The sequence below is a fragment of the Colobus angolensis genome, unplaced genomic scaffold (genome assembly GCF_000951035.1).
Source record: "Colobus angolensis palliatus isolate OR3802 unplaced genomic scaffold, Cang.pa_1.0 Scaffold136, whole genome shotgun sequence".
In the NCBI taxonomy this organism is placed as follows: Eukaryota; Metazoa; Chordata; class Mammalia; order Primates; family Cercopithecidae; genus Colobus; species Colobus angolensis.
The window spans coordinates 5,317,970-5,331,241 of record NW_012114444.1 but is presented as its reverse complement, the minus strand read 5'-3'; positions in this window follow the sequence as shown (position 1 = coordinate 5,331,241).

The following is a 13,272-nucleotide window of genomic DNA, read 5'->3' as shown; positions in this document are numbered from 1 at the left end:
CAGAGTGCTGTTCCAAGTCCTTGCAACTTCTTGAAATTTGTCCTGCTGCATCTCTAATTTGGTTGGGGTAAGTGACCCCTTTACTTAGTACAATTTCTCCCTTTTGGATCGGAAATGTCTACTCTATCCTATCAGTGTATTTTGCCTGTCCTACCAGATATTTTGGAAGCAGGAAGCTTGTTTTCTAGGTTCACAGAGGCACAGATGAAGAGGAATTTTGTCTGAGGATGGATTGTACCCAATGTCTCACTCATGCTGATTTAGATGAAGAGATTTGGCACTTTTGACCTGATGATATTTAGATGAGATTTGGACATAGAGTTGATGCTCTAATGGGTTGAGCTGGTGGGCATGGGCTGTTTTGCACGTGGGACAAGCGTGCATTTTGGGGAGCCAGAGAGCAGACTCTAGTGGACTGAAGTGTTGTCTCCCACAAGATATTCACAGGTTCCACCTGGAATCTGTGAGTGTGACCTTATTCGAAAGAAAGGATCTTTGTGGATGTAGTTAAACTAAGCAATGAGATCATTCTGGATAGGAGTGGGACCTAAATCCAATGACAAATGTTCTTAGAAGAAAAGAGAAAGAGAAAGGATGGGGAGGAGCCGGCCACATGAGGATCGGGGCGGAGATTGGGGTTATGCTGCCCTCAACCTGGAACCACTAGAACCTGAAAGAGGCCAGGAAGGCTTCTCCCCTGGAGTCTCTAGAGCAGGTGCAGCCCTGCCGACACCCTGATTTCATATTAACTGTGAGATAATACATTTCTGTTTGAATGCAGCAATTTTGTGACAGTATGTTATAGCAGCCATGCTAACACACTCCCCGTCAGCCTAGAAAGGGTTGTCAAATGTCAAGCTTGATTCCAGCCCTGCCTGGGGCTTTGCACTTGCCATCTCCTTTGCCTGGAATACCTTTTCCTCAAGGATGTAAATGCCTGGCTCCCTCCCATCCTTGGGACCTGCTCAAACCTCAACCACCTTTGAGGCCTTCGCAGACCACCCATTGTAAACGGCCTCCCTTAGTTACTCGATGTGGCCTCACCCTGTCCAATCCCTTTATGGAAACTTTCAGAGTCTGTAGTTTTGTTCTACCATGTTATTTACCTGTTATTGCCTCTCTTCCCCAACTGAACTATAAGCATCTCAAGGGCTGGGATCTTGTTCCCTGGTGCCAAAAACAGTACCTGGCTCACAGATGGTCTTTAGTAAATTTGCTGATGGAATGAAAGCAGGGAAGACCTTCTTTGCAGAGTGCATCTTCCTTTAACTTTGTGTACAGAGGAAGAAATGGGCTGAAAACCATCAGCAAGACTGGGACAGAGCTCACACTGTCCCCCCCGCCACCACCCTGGGGGCCCCTGGGTGCTGGTTGGGACTCTGCTCCATCACTGGGCTCTATTCTTTCCTTTTCTGACTGTGGACTTTTTTTTCTAGGAACCCAGGGTCCCATCTTGCTTGGTCCCTGGCTTTCCTGTGCCCCTGTCACCCACCACTGCCCTGGACTCTTGACTGTAGGTTCCTGAGGTCCTGCAGGTGTTATTTGCCCCTCTCCCAATCCTGGTCTCAGTCCTGTTCTTCCTTCTTTCCTCCTCTCCAGGGGCAGGCTCCCTCAGGGTCCGGATCATCTTTGTCAGCTTCACAAAGTCATGGTATCAAGGGCTCTTCTCTCCAGGTCTGTGTAACTCCATGTTGGGTGGGCCATTGCCAGGCCCCGGTGTGGAACCCACACGTAAATGAGTGAATGAGTCAACAGGACCAAACCTGCAAATAGCACAGCTATTTACAAAGCATGTGTGCATGCTTGTAAGTTATGTGAAGTTATGACTGATTGACCTTCGATCTCCTGGGGAATCCCCAGTCTAGCCAGGAGGTTGGGGAGCCTTCAGGCCTCTACAGAAACCAGAGGCATTTCAGCTGCCCCCAGTAGCTCCACAGGCTTGTAGCTGCCCTACACGTGGTGTGCCTTGCTTCTGAACAAAGACCCAGAGACTATGGAGGGGAGGGGTGGCTGGAGAAAGCCTCGTAACATGAGGAAGCATTGTCATAGGGTCCTTGGATCCCACCTGCTCCCAGCCTCTGCTCCCAAAGTGGTGCCATGTTAAGTTGGCTTCAGGTGGAGACAGGCACACAGATCCCCAAGGCAGGGGATTCCTGCTTTCTCCTCTAGAGAAGGGGCTGGGTTCACTTCTGTTGGAAAGAAACCCCATCTATTAGAGCACATCTTGACACCAACCGCTCCTTGTTCACGTGTTTGCAGATGTTTGCTCAGTTCAGCAAACTCATTCGCTGAGTTTCAGTTGGGGACCAACACCTGCCAGGTACTGCAAGATGCTGAGGACATGAGCGTGTTGATGGCATGTACCTTGAAATCGAGGGGCTCCCCTGTCATCAGGGGGATGTGCCAGGGCAAGGACATGCTACCATAGAGGAGGGAGTGCAAGACAGCGATGAAATGCCTGGAATTGGCATCAGATAGACCTCAATTCTGGCCCTCACACCCCCATCTAAGTAGCTTCATGACCCAAGTCCAGGTACCTAATTTGTCCAGACCTCAGTTCCCCAGACGGTGAAAAGGGATTGTAAGAGTACCTAGCCAATGGTCGACATGTAGATAAAATGAGATCAGATATGGAAGAGCTTAGTGTGGTGCTTGGAACATAGTGGAGACTCAAGAAATTATGGCTTTTAAACACAATAATGGGTTATGGTTCATCTACAAATTTGCAGAAACCCACCTCCTGTGTTTTCTATCTGGCCATGTGGAAGGTAAACTGCATCCTGCCTGTGTTTGCGTCACACTCAGGAATCACTGCAGTGGAAAGCTGCTCCTAAGATGTCCTTCAAGAGCCAAAGTAGAATTCTCGGCTGAGAGACGGACTGTTGCCAGAGCTGCCTCCAGACTGTCTCTCAGTCTCCTCGCAGCAGACATGATACAAAGTTTTTCACTTTATAAATAATTCCTCTATTTCGCAAAAGGAGTGATTTTTTGCAAACCAGGGTTGCTTTAGAGTCAACCTCTAGTGGTGCCTGACAGCTTCTGTTGCTCTGTAGAGAGCAAGGAGCTCTTGCTGGGAGAAGGAAGCTTTGTTGGGTGATGGGAACAGAGGGGTGGTGGCAGCACGTCACCACTTCACTGGGGCAGCAGCCAGGCAGCACTCAGGCAGCCCTTTGGAACGTGGGTCACACCCTCAGCTGTGATCAGCCAGGGCCTGGTGAGACCTGCCTGGCCTTTGCCAGAGTGGACGGACAATGGCTGGAAATCCTCAGGCCTGAAGCTGGGTTCTGCCTCAGAAGCAGCCCCAGCAGCCGGCCAGGTGCTGGGAGCTGCTCTCCCACTGGCTGCCCAGACCTGCCCTCATGTGTAACGGGATGTTCCCTCTTACCTGTTCTCTTCTTCACATCTCAACGTTGGTGCACTTCCTCAGGGACCAAGGTTGCATTGCCCTGTTCTAACACCTTGGACTTGTCCTTCCAGCCACTGTCACATTTGTCTTTTTACTTTGGCCAGACAAATGTTGCCTCCTTGCTAAAATACAAACTCCTAGAGGGTAGGGGCAAGGTCTGTCAGCATTGAGCCTGATACCAAGGAGGCACTCAAGTGTTTGCTGGATGCATAAACATGGAACAGAACCAACCACTCAAACAGTCAGGCAGGTCTCCAAATATTTTTATCATCGTTGTCATTGTAACAAAAATAATAACGGCTTATGTTTGTGGAGTTATTAGGATGTGCATATCATCATACACATGTATCTCACTTAAGGTCCTCCCAATCAGGATCTTAGCGAGCTAGCTAGTATCATTATGGTGATTATTTTTCCAAGGAGGAAACTAAGCAATATGCTCACAGCGAGTACTTAGAGTGGCATCTGAACCCAAGCTGTGATGCACAGGCCCTTGCCGCCAGCTACCCTGCAGGCAAGCTCAAGAGTGAAGCCTGAGATAATGTTATAATGTGCATGGACATGACACTGATACTAAATCGCATAATGATAAGACCGTTGCCTCCTTCTGTTCCAATCCCGATTGCCCCAGGACAGCCTCCCTTTGATGACAGCATATTTGTAACACCTCCCCAACACAGAAAGAGAAGGCCAGCCAGGAACTCCACAGCCCACAGTCATATCTTGTTAGAATGTTAATGATGGTGTTCTGTGCTTTCATTGTAAGTATTTTTATTTTTGTGAGACTCACTCTGTTGCTCAGGCTGGAGTGGCACAATCACAGCTTACTGCAGCCTCAATTTCCTGGGCTTAAGTGATCCTCCCACCTCAGCCTCCCATGTAGCTGGGACTGTGGGTGCGCCCCACCACACCTGGCTAATTTTTTAAATTTTTTTATAAAAATGGGGTTTTGCCATGTTGCTGAGGTTGGTCTCCAACTCCTGACCTCAAGCTATCCTCCCACCTCAGCCTCCCAAAGTGCTAAGATTATAAGCAGGAGCCACCATGCCTGGCTTTACTTAATTTTATAATTATTATACTTTCTATTTAGAGCACATGGTTTCTGTTTGAGTAACTGATGTTGTCTCTTTCTAAAGCAAAACTCTTGATGAAAAAAATGTTATCGAGTAAAAGAAAAATATTAAGTGAATAATGGTGGGGGGAATACCCAGGTGTGCCAGACATCAGGGTGATGGTAGCGGCAGGACCCAGCCTGGGGGAGGCTGTGGAAAAGAGGCACCGCCTGCCTCTTCTGAGGACCCACCATGTGGCCACTGTCCTGACATGGCTGGGAGACACCATCTAGCCTCTGATTGTATCTGTCTTGCATTGTTCTCTGACAATTCCCTGCCTTTTCCTTTATCTCTCTGGCAAACCACAGGCTTTTAATGTGCAAAGAGTATGTCATACTTCTGCATGTCCCCAGGCACCAAGCACTCTGTTCTGAGTTGCTCCTGATTCATGGGCTCATCTCTTGTGGGCTTAACTGCTATCAAATGCCTGACTTTAGCGTCTGGTATGGATTAATCACTTATTCATGGTATTAAGGAAAAGGCAGATGTGGGCTTAGAATTTTCCTATTATAAGCCTCACTAGGCATCTCATTCCTTCTGGGCTGACTTGGGTGCTGATGGCCACAGCAGGGAGTGGAGACAGCTGGTCTAGCAGGGTAGCGAAGCTACATATGGAGAAGACTGGAGAACTAGGGCAGAAGAGGAAACCAAAGGTAACCTATCTAGAACACTGGATGTCTAACCAGCTCTGGTAACATATATACAGTACATCCGTATTTTAACCTACTTTATGATTAATTTCCATAAAAAAAGACCACCCCAGTGGTGATGACAGTGACCAACACTAATGTGTTGTATCAAGTAGAAAGTATTGTTGTTCCAAGTGAAAGAGAGATGGAAATGGACTTAGAGCATAGGGATTGGGGTGCCCGGATGCATGTCTGGTTCAGGTGAGGCATGATGCAGTGCCTCCGACAATGTCACTGCAGGCCTGATACCCTCCAGGCTCTGGTCCATCTTCCATGGCTTCGCCTTCAACCTGAGACTCTCCAGTAGGGCAGATGGCGTTTCTTTCCTGGAAGCTCCAAGCAACGTTGCTGATGTGTCACTGGCCCTGACTGGGTGGCGTGCTCATGCCTGTTTAAAACCCTGTCCAGAGGATGAAGCATGCTGTTTGGGCTTTGATTCCCGCCACTCTCCCCACCCCTTGCCTACCTGTGTGGCTCTGGCAAGCCACCTCCCCTTCTGAGTCTTGGTTTCTGCATTCAGAAAATGGGGATAACAGCAGCACCCCACAGTAGAGCTGTGAGGATGAAACGAGAGAATGCAGGACAGGCATTGAGCCCCTCTGTGGAGCATCTACCAGGTGTCAGGCCCAGTCTAGGTACTGGGGCCACAGTGGTGGACAGGGAGCTGTGACCTGCGGCTTCCAGTAATGTCGCAGGGGTGACAGACACTCTCCAGATCAGCCCAGAAACAGGATCAGAGAAAGAGGCATCTTCAGAAATGCTGAAGGAGGCTCTAAGGAGAAGTCCTGGGTCTTCCCCGGAACATCAGCAGTGGGTGACTCAACCCAGCCTGAGAGGTCAGAGTTTTCCCCAAGAAGCTGTCCTTGACCTGTAATCTGAAAAGAGAGTTGATGGTGCAGCAGAGCGTCCTTCAAAGACTCATCGTATTGCTCCTCCCAGAACCCACGAAGTCCATTCATACCGTGCACTTCCACCTGTATGCAACACTCCGCATGACTGCGTGGGTTCACCTCTTTGAGTTTCTACTAAAATGGCTTTCCTCTTCACTCCACTCAAAATGGTGCCATTTTCTTCTCACTGCGTGTCTTTCTCTGCCCTTTCCATTACTGTCTTTTTCATCAAGCCCAATGTCATATTATTGAATTCTTTGTTTTGTCTTAGTTCTTGGAGGCGTCTCATGGAGGCACTGTCTTGTTCCCAGGTGTAAGCTTAGTGCTTAGAAAAAGTGTCTGACTCCCAGTAGGTGCTTAATAAGTAGTTGAATGAATAAAGGGAAAAACACAGGACCCTTTTACATGTATTTTCACAGTGATATGAGTTGACATCTCAGTAACTAAGAGTTTAATCCTAAGGTTTTGTTTGTTTGTTTGTTTGTTTGTTTTAAGAAAGTCAAATGATTCCCATTTCCTCCTCAATCCATCAGCACGTTCCAGCAGGAGATTTTGTTCTCTCTGAGAAGGTATCAGGTCAAGTCCTGCCCCCCTGCATTTCTGAACTTGAGTTATGACTTCCGGGCTTGATCGCATTACTCTTTTGTTTAACTGTGTCCTACTAAGGTGGTTTGAGCTCATTAAAAACACAATTGTGAAATGTCTTTCAGAATAAAATGCGTCTGTGCCCTAGCTTGAGAAGTTCTGTGAAGTCCATTCCTTATTCTAGGTTTTGAAAGTTCCAGAATCAGGCTGGCTTAGATTTCTGTTCTGCCTTCCCCCACCCGTAGTGGCTTCTCCTCCACCCCATTGGTTTTCGCTGCCCTCTCACCGTTCATTTCCTTACTTCTCTTTCAAGTTTGAACTGTTCCCAGGTGTGAGGGAGGAGGAAAAGTAGGTGGCATACTAGGAATGCAGGACCTTCAATATCTTTTTTTTCTCTAACACTGAGGACAAAAGTTTAAATAGTTTCATGTAAGGAAAAAAAGCTAGCTGTTTTTTTTGGGGGGGGATGGGGGGGAAACCCACAAGCCTCAACAACAATGAATCACCTGCACTGTATAAATTCCTCTATTTTTAACCACTGCTTTTGATGTTTAATAGTGACAACTTAGGTTTGGAGCCCAAATTCATGTTCAACTCAGCCAACATTCACAAATGGATTTCTCAGGACCACGACAGCACTTTAGGCTGTTGTAGGACTTCATTTCCTGCTTGTGGTAGACTGCAAATAGCCCCAATTCTTCACACCTCTCTGACTACACCCTTTACCATGGTGTGCCCTCCTGAGTCACAACAGCTTGGCCACGGGACTTGCTTTGGCTATTGGGATGTTCATGGAGCCAACAGAGGCTTGCAAGGGGCTTGTGTGTTAAGCTTTCATCTCTGGAGCCCCTTCTTCTGCCATGAGAAGGACATACCTGGCTGGCCTGCTGGAGGAAAAGAGACTTGGGGAGTAGAGGTGAGTAATTCTCATTGTCTCAGTCAAGGTCAACCCGGATCCTCCAGCAGCTATCCCCAGACAAATTATTGAGTCCAGCAGGGTTCTAGGCAGTCCACAGAGCTGCCTAGCCACTGGACGCTTTGCTGACCATCATTGTGGTTTGAGGAATGCTTGTAATGCACATTATGTGGCAATGGATAACCTATCCTCAAAGGACTTCCAATCTGGTGAGAGACAAAAGTTTACACATAACCATAATTACTACAACAACTACCACTGGTGGGTAACATTTATTCAATGCTTATTTATTTTGCTCCAGGTCCTATATTCAATGCTTCACTGTCATTTAATCTGTGCAATAATGCTTATCCTCAGTTCACAGGTGAGGAAACTGAGTCTCAAAGAGATGCAGTGACTTGCCCAAGGTCACACAGCTAAGCAAGGGGGAAGTTGTTATTTTGATCCAGGTCTGTTTGACTTCAAAGCCCATGAGTGAGGCCATTATGCTTTCCTGCAAGTCTAAATGTTTTAGTAGCTACAGGAGGATCTCAACGTATTATTTTTTTAAACAGGCAAATCAGGTTGCTAGAAGGGGCAGCATTTGATCTGGGACTTAAAGTGGCTTTGGTCAGGATTCCACGCAATGAGGTGGGAATGAAGGAGTGCTTATGTGAATATTTTTATTCTGCAAACAGATCAAGGTATTTGGCACCTGCTGGAAAGTTCTCCACATCCAGCGATTGGCTGCATTTGGTGGACACAGGAACTCATCACTATATGAACTTTAAAGGGATACAGCTTGTGAAAAATTCCTCTGATAAAAGTCAAGGCTACTTCAAGGTAATTAAAACACACAGGTGTGTTTGTGGCATGTTGACTTAACTTATTCAAAAGCATCTCTCCCATTTACCTGCTAAGATGCTTGAAATTCCCACCTTTGGCTGAGGCATTGAAGGCTCCAGTTAAAGTACACACATGTTGTTTGAGATAAGCTGAGATTGTGTGTGTGTGTGCGCGCGTGTTTACGCGGTCTGGGTCAGGGCTCCTAGGAGGGATGGGAAAGGTATGAGTTAGAGGCATTGCTGAAATAAAACAAATACCAAATTCAAGAGATTCCAAAAACAAATCGACTTCCTTTACCCTTTTCCCCTAAGGGCTGGGTACTGTTGAGAGATGGAACCTCTGTGCCCTTCCATGTGGAAGTGGTCTGTCTGTGGATGTGAGGCTCCGAGTTAGTGTTGTATTGGATGGTTGTATAACGTGCTGCTTCGGGGTCCAAATAACCACTCTTCCTCTCTTCCCTGCATAGTTTCTACTCCCACCAGAGATGGTTTTGAACGAGCACTCATATCTTGCCTGCTAGAACTGTGGAATTTCAGACTTTCTAGAAAAAAAACGAAGTATTTATTTCAGTAGCTCTTCTCATTCCCTGACCAGTGAACCAACACAGCCATTCTGCTGCTGGTTCTGGAGACAATTACCATTAGCAGCATCCATGTTCTCGACAGCCCACTCCACTATCACAGTAAGTTGAGACAAAGCACATCAGGATGCTTTTGACTGCAAGCGGAAGAAACCTAACTTGAACTGGCGTCAGCAAAGATGGAGATGTCTTGAAGGTCCAAGAAACCATGTTGGGTCCAGGGCTTATGACTCAGCCTCAGTTCCCTACTTCTACTTTCTACTGATTTCTCTGTGTTGGCACCATTCCCAGAGAGACTTTTCACCTCATGATAACAAGTACTGCTGGCACCCGCAAGCTTCCATCTGATTTTCTCAGCAGCTCCCCAGAAAAACAGAAGAGCCTCTTTTCAAAGTCCCAGAACTGAATTTCTGGGGTCCTGAGCAGCCAGGCTTGGCTCACAGGCCTATCTCTGGACAAATCACTATATTGAAAGTTGTATTAATTTCTTATTGCTGCTGCAACAAATCATCATGAACTTAGTGGTTTAAAACAATACCAACTGATTATCTTATAGTTCTGGAGGTCAGAAGTCTAAAAACAGGTTGGAAGGGCTATGTGCCTTCTGGAGACTGAAGGAAAGAATTCATTCCCTTTCCTTTTCCATTTTCTAGACACTACCTGCGTTCCTCAGCTCAAAGCCTTGTACCACTCCAACTTCTGTTTCCGTAGTCACAGCTTCTCTGACTCTGACCCTCCCCCACCCTCTTATAAGAACATTTTTAAAAATTACATTGCCCACCGCCCACCACCCCCAATAATCCAGGATCATCTCCCGTCTCAGTGTCTTTAATCACACCCTCAAAATCCCTTTTGCCATGTTAGCTGACATATTCACAGGTTCTGAGGATTAGGACATGGACATCTTTGAGGGTACCAATATTCTTCCTATCTCAAAGATGATGTGGTGGTCTGATTAGTTAGTCCATAGTCACAAGCCTGGAACTGGAGCATCCCCTGAAACCATGTGGACAGAGATGGGGAAGGGTGGTTCCCCAGGGGAAGATGTGGTCCATTATCAGACCTGGACGGATGGGATGCTGGCAGGGCAACAACAGCAAATGTCCACAGCAGAAAACACATGAAAAAACTTCAGGACTCTCTTGAACAATTTTTGTTCCTTTTGGGATCACCTGATTTCTTTTAGGCTTTGAGCACATTTTATTGACAGCACTAAAGTTCAGAATGCATTGTGATCATTTTATTTCACTGGGAATATTATACACAGTGTATGTCATTTGTAAAGCAAGGGATTTGGAACCTGGCACTTCCTCCAGTGCATTGTAGAATGAACCACATGCCAAGGAGGGGAGATACAGTTAAGAGTTGGACAACACGGAAAAGCGCTTAATTACTTGGTTTCTGAGTAAGTCCAGAGTTCCTGCTGCTGCGGGTGGGTGGGGAGAAGAAATTCCAGCATGATGGAAAACTACATAATGTATTATGTTACTCTCCCTTAAATCCCTTAAATTAAAGGAAAAACAATCTTCAAAGAATCATAAAGCACATAGAGAGACAACTGGAGGGGATGCTTATCTGAGATAAATTGCAATATTCTTAACGGTTGGGTTTCGAATCAAAATGTAAGTGGTAAGGTCTCAAAGTAATAGTCACACATCTGCTGACTTGGAAAAAGTTGAGGGAAAATAAACACAATGACCAAGCCGTGCACTTGGCTGAGCCCCAGCAGTGTCCTGATACATGACTTCTCCTAGGGGCACATTGGATGCTGAGGCAGTGAAGGCGGATCAAGGAATATTGGCAGACGTCTGCGGAGAAGAACGCCTATTCATTCGTGTCCTCTGTAGAGGTCATCATTCCTTTACATGACCTTCCATCAGAGATTTTTGAATGGAAACTAGACAGATGGAGAGGCAGTGAGTTGTCAATGACACAGAGAAGAAAATGGGAACCATTAAAATCCTAGGTATGAGTTCCAGAGGCAGCGCTGCTTAAGCGTTATGAACTCTCCCTGGAATCATGTGGAGTCAAATTTGAATCCTGATTGACTGCCACTTAATAGATGCATGGTTGTAGGCTGGTTACAGTGACCTTTCTGAGCCTTAGTTTTTTTTAATCTGTGAGATGGGGCTAATGTTAGTATAAATTTTGTTGAATTGTCACAAGGGCAAAACAATGATGGAAACCACCAGCTCGCCACCGAGTGACATAAACAATGACGGAAACCACCAGCTCGCCACCGAGTGACATAAATTGTGTGTTTCCTCTGCACATGGCTTAGCCTGGGACCCAGGAGGCTTTGTGATCTTGCCAAGTCTCCCAGCTGGCTTTACAATGAGTTACTTCATATTTTAATTGAGGTTACCTTTACTTAAGTATATTAATTTAGAAAAGAATTTTATGTCAATCACTACCATGCATAGTAAGCTCAATTCCACAGCCTGACAAAGGCTCCAAACCTGTGGCCTGCTATCCCTTTGTACAAGCCTATGGCCTGCTATATCCCTTTTGTATCCTTTTGTACAAAAATCCCTTTGTACAGCTCTCTCTTTGTTAGAGAGCTATTAAAGACACATTGAGTCATTGTCAGAAGCCAGAAGAACAGTAGGAAAGGGAGCTCTTTCACTGGAGAGCGGGTGTTGGCGAGTGTCACTACAGGCTGCTGCCTCAAATCATGGTGCCCGGCTTGCTTTAGGGACCAAGGACAATGCTGCCTCCTCTGATCATCCAGCTGAACGCACTGTCCTCTTCTCTGAGCTCTGTGCAGCATTTTATGTTCTCAGCATCCTGGATCCTTGGCGATCTATCCCTGAACTTCCTTATCTCAACTAGGTAGAAGACCCAGAGGGCAGGGCCAGGTCCATCCTGGTATTTGGCTAGCACCTCCTGGTGCCTGGGAGGCTCATCCAGGGTTGGTAGATTTTTAACCCTAGTGAAGACAAGTGACGGTCGGCTTCGAGCTACTGAAGGCCATAGACCCAGAGAGTGGTCTAAACAGCCATGATACCTCCTGTGTCTGAACATGGTACCCGAAAACCTCCTCCTCCTCCTTTCCTCCTTTTAGCTGATCAGTATATTTTCTATTCCTCCAGCCATCCCCCAATCCAATTACTTCTTATTTTGTGGGAGATGGAAGTTTTAATTCCAAAGAAATAGTAAGTATTATGGTCTGAATATTTGTCCTCTCCAAATTTATCTGTTGAAATCCTATCCATGAAGGTGATGTCAGGAGGTGGGGCCCTTGGGGGGTGATTAAGTCACGAGGGGTGCAGCCCTCATGAATGGGATTGGTGTCCTTGGATGAGAGACCCCAGAGGGCTGCCTTCACCCTTCCACCTCTGAGGACGCAGTGAGAAGTCACCATCCACGATCAGAAATCGAGCCCTCATTAAACACCGAATCTGCCGGCACCTTGATCTTGGTTTTCCAGACCCCAAAAATCTGAAAAATAAAACTCTGTGGTTTATCAGCCACCCAGCTTCTGGCGTTTTGTTATAGTAGCCCGAACAAACAAAGATAATACTAAAGTGATCCAAAGTCTAGCCCAGCAGGAACAGAAGATATTGTGAGTATTGGGTTTTTCTTATTTTCAGAGCACCAAGTGCAAAAACAAACAAACAAACAAAAGCTTGGATTCAAGGGCTAGGCAGGATGGGATGGGAGTGGGGGGATGGAGAAGTTCAGCATCAGCTTCAATTCTGGAAGCTTGAGTGCTACTGTAGTTACTGCAGCTGTGTACCAATTTACCCGGAGTTTAGTGCTGTAAAACAACCATTTATTATGCTCATGGATTGTGTGGGTGGGAAATTCGGACAGGGTACAGTACAGCGGGACAGCTATTCCTCAGTTGGAAGTCTTGAGGGCTGGGAGCTCATGCCTTTATGTGAATGAGTGCATTTTATTTCACTTATGAAGGCACATTCACTCACAGGTCAGTGGCTGACACTGGCGGTCGGCTGGGAGGCCTTGGTTTCTCTCCATGTGGGTTTCTCCATGCAATCTCTCCAAGTGGGCTTGTTAGGGCTTCCTCCTGGCATAGCAGCTGTGTTCACAGGACAGGTGTCCTGAGCCATCAAGCCAGGTGGATATGGTAGCAGTTATTTGGACTCCCCTCAGAAGCCGCTCTGGTCACTTCAGCTGCTTTCTAGTTTTCAGAAGCTGGTCATTAAGGCTAGTAGAGGGCAGGACCAAATTCAACCCCACTTTTCAGAGATGAGGTCTCGCTCTGTTGCCCAAGCTGGTCTTGAACTCCCAGGCTCAAGCAATTCA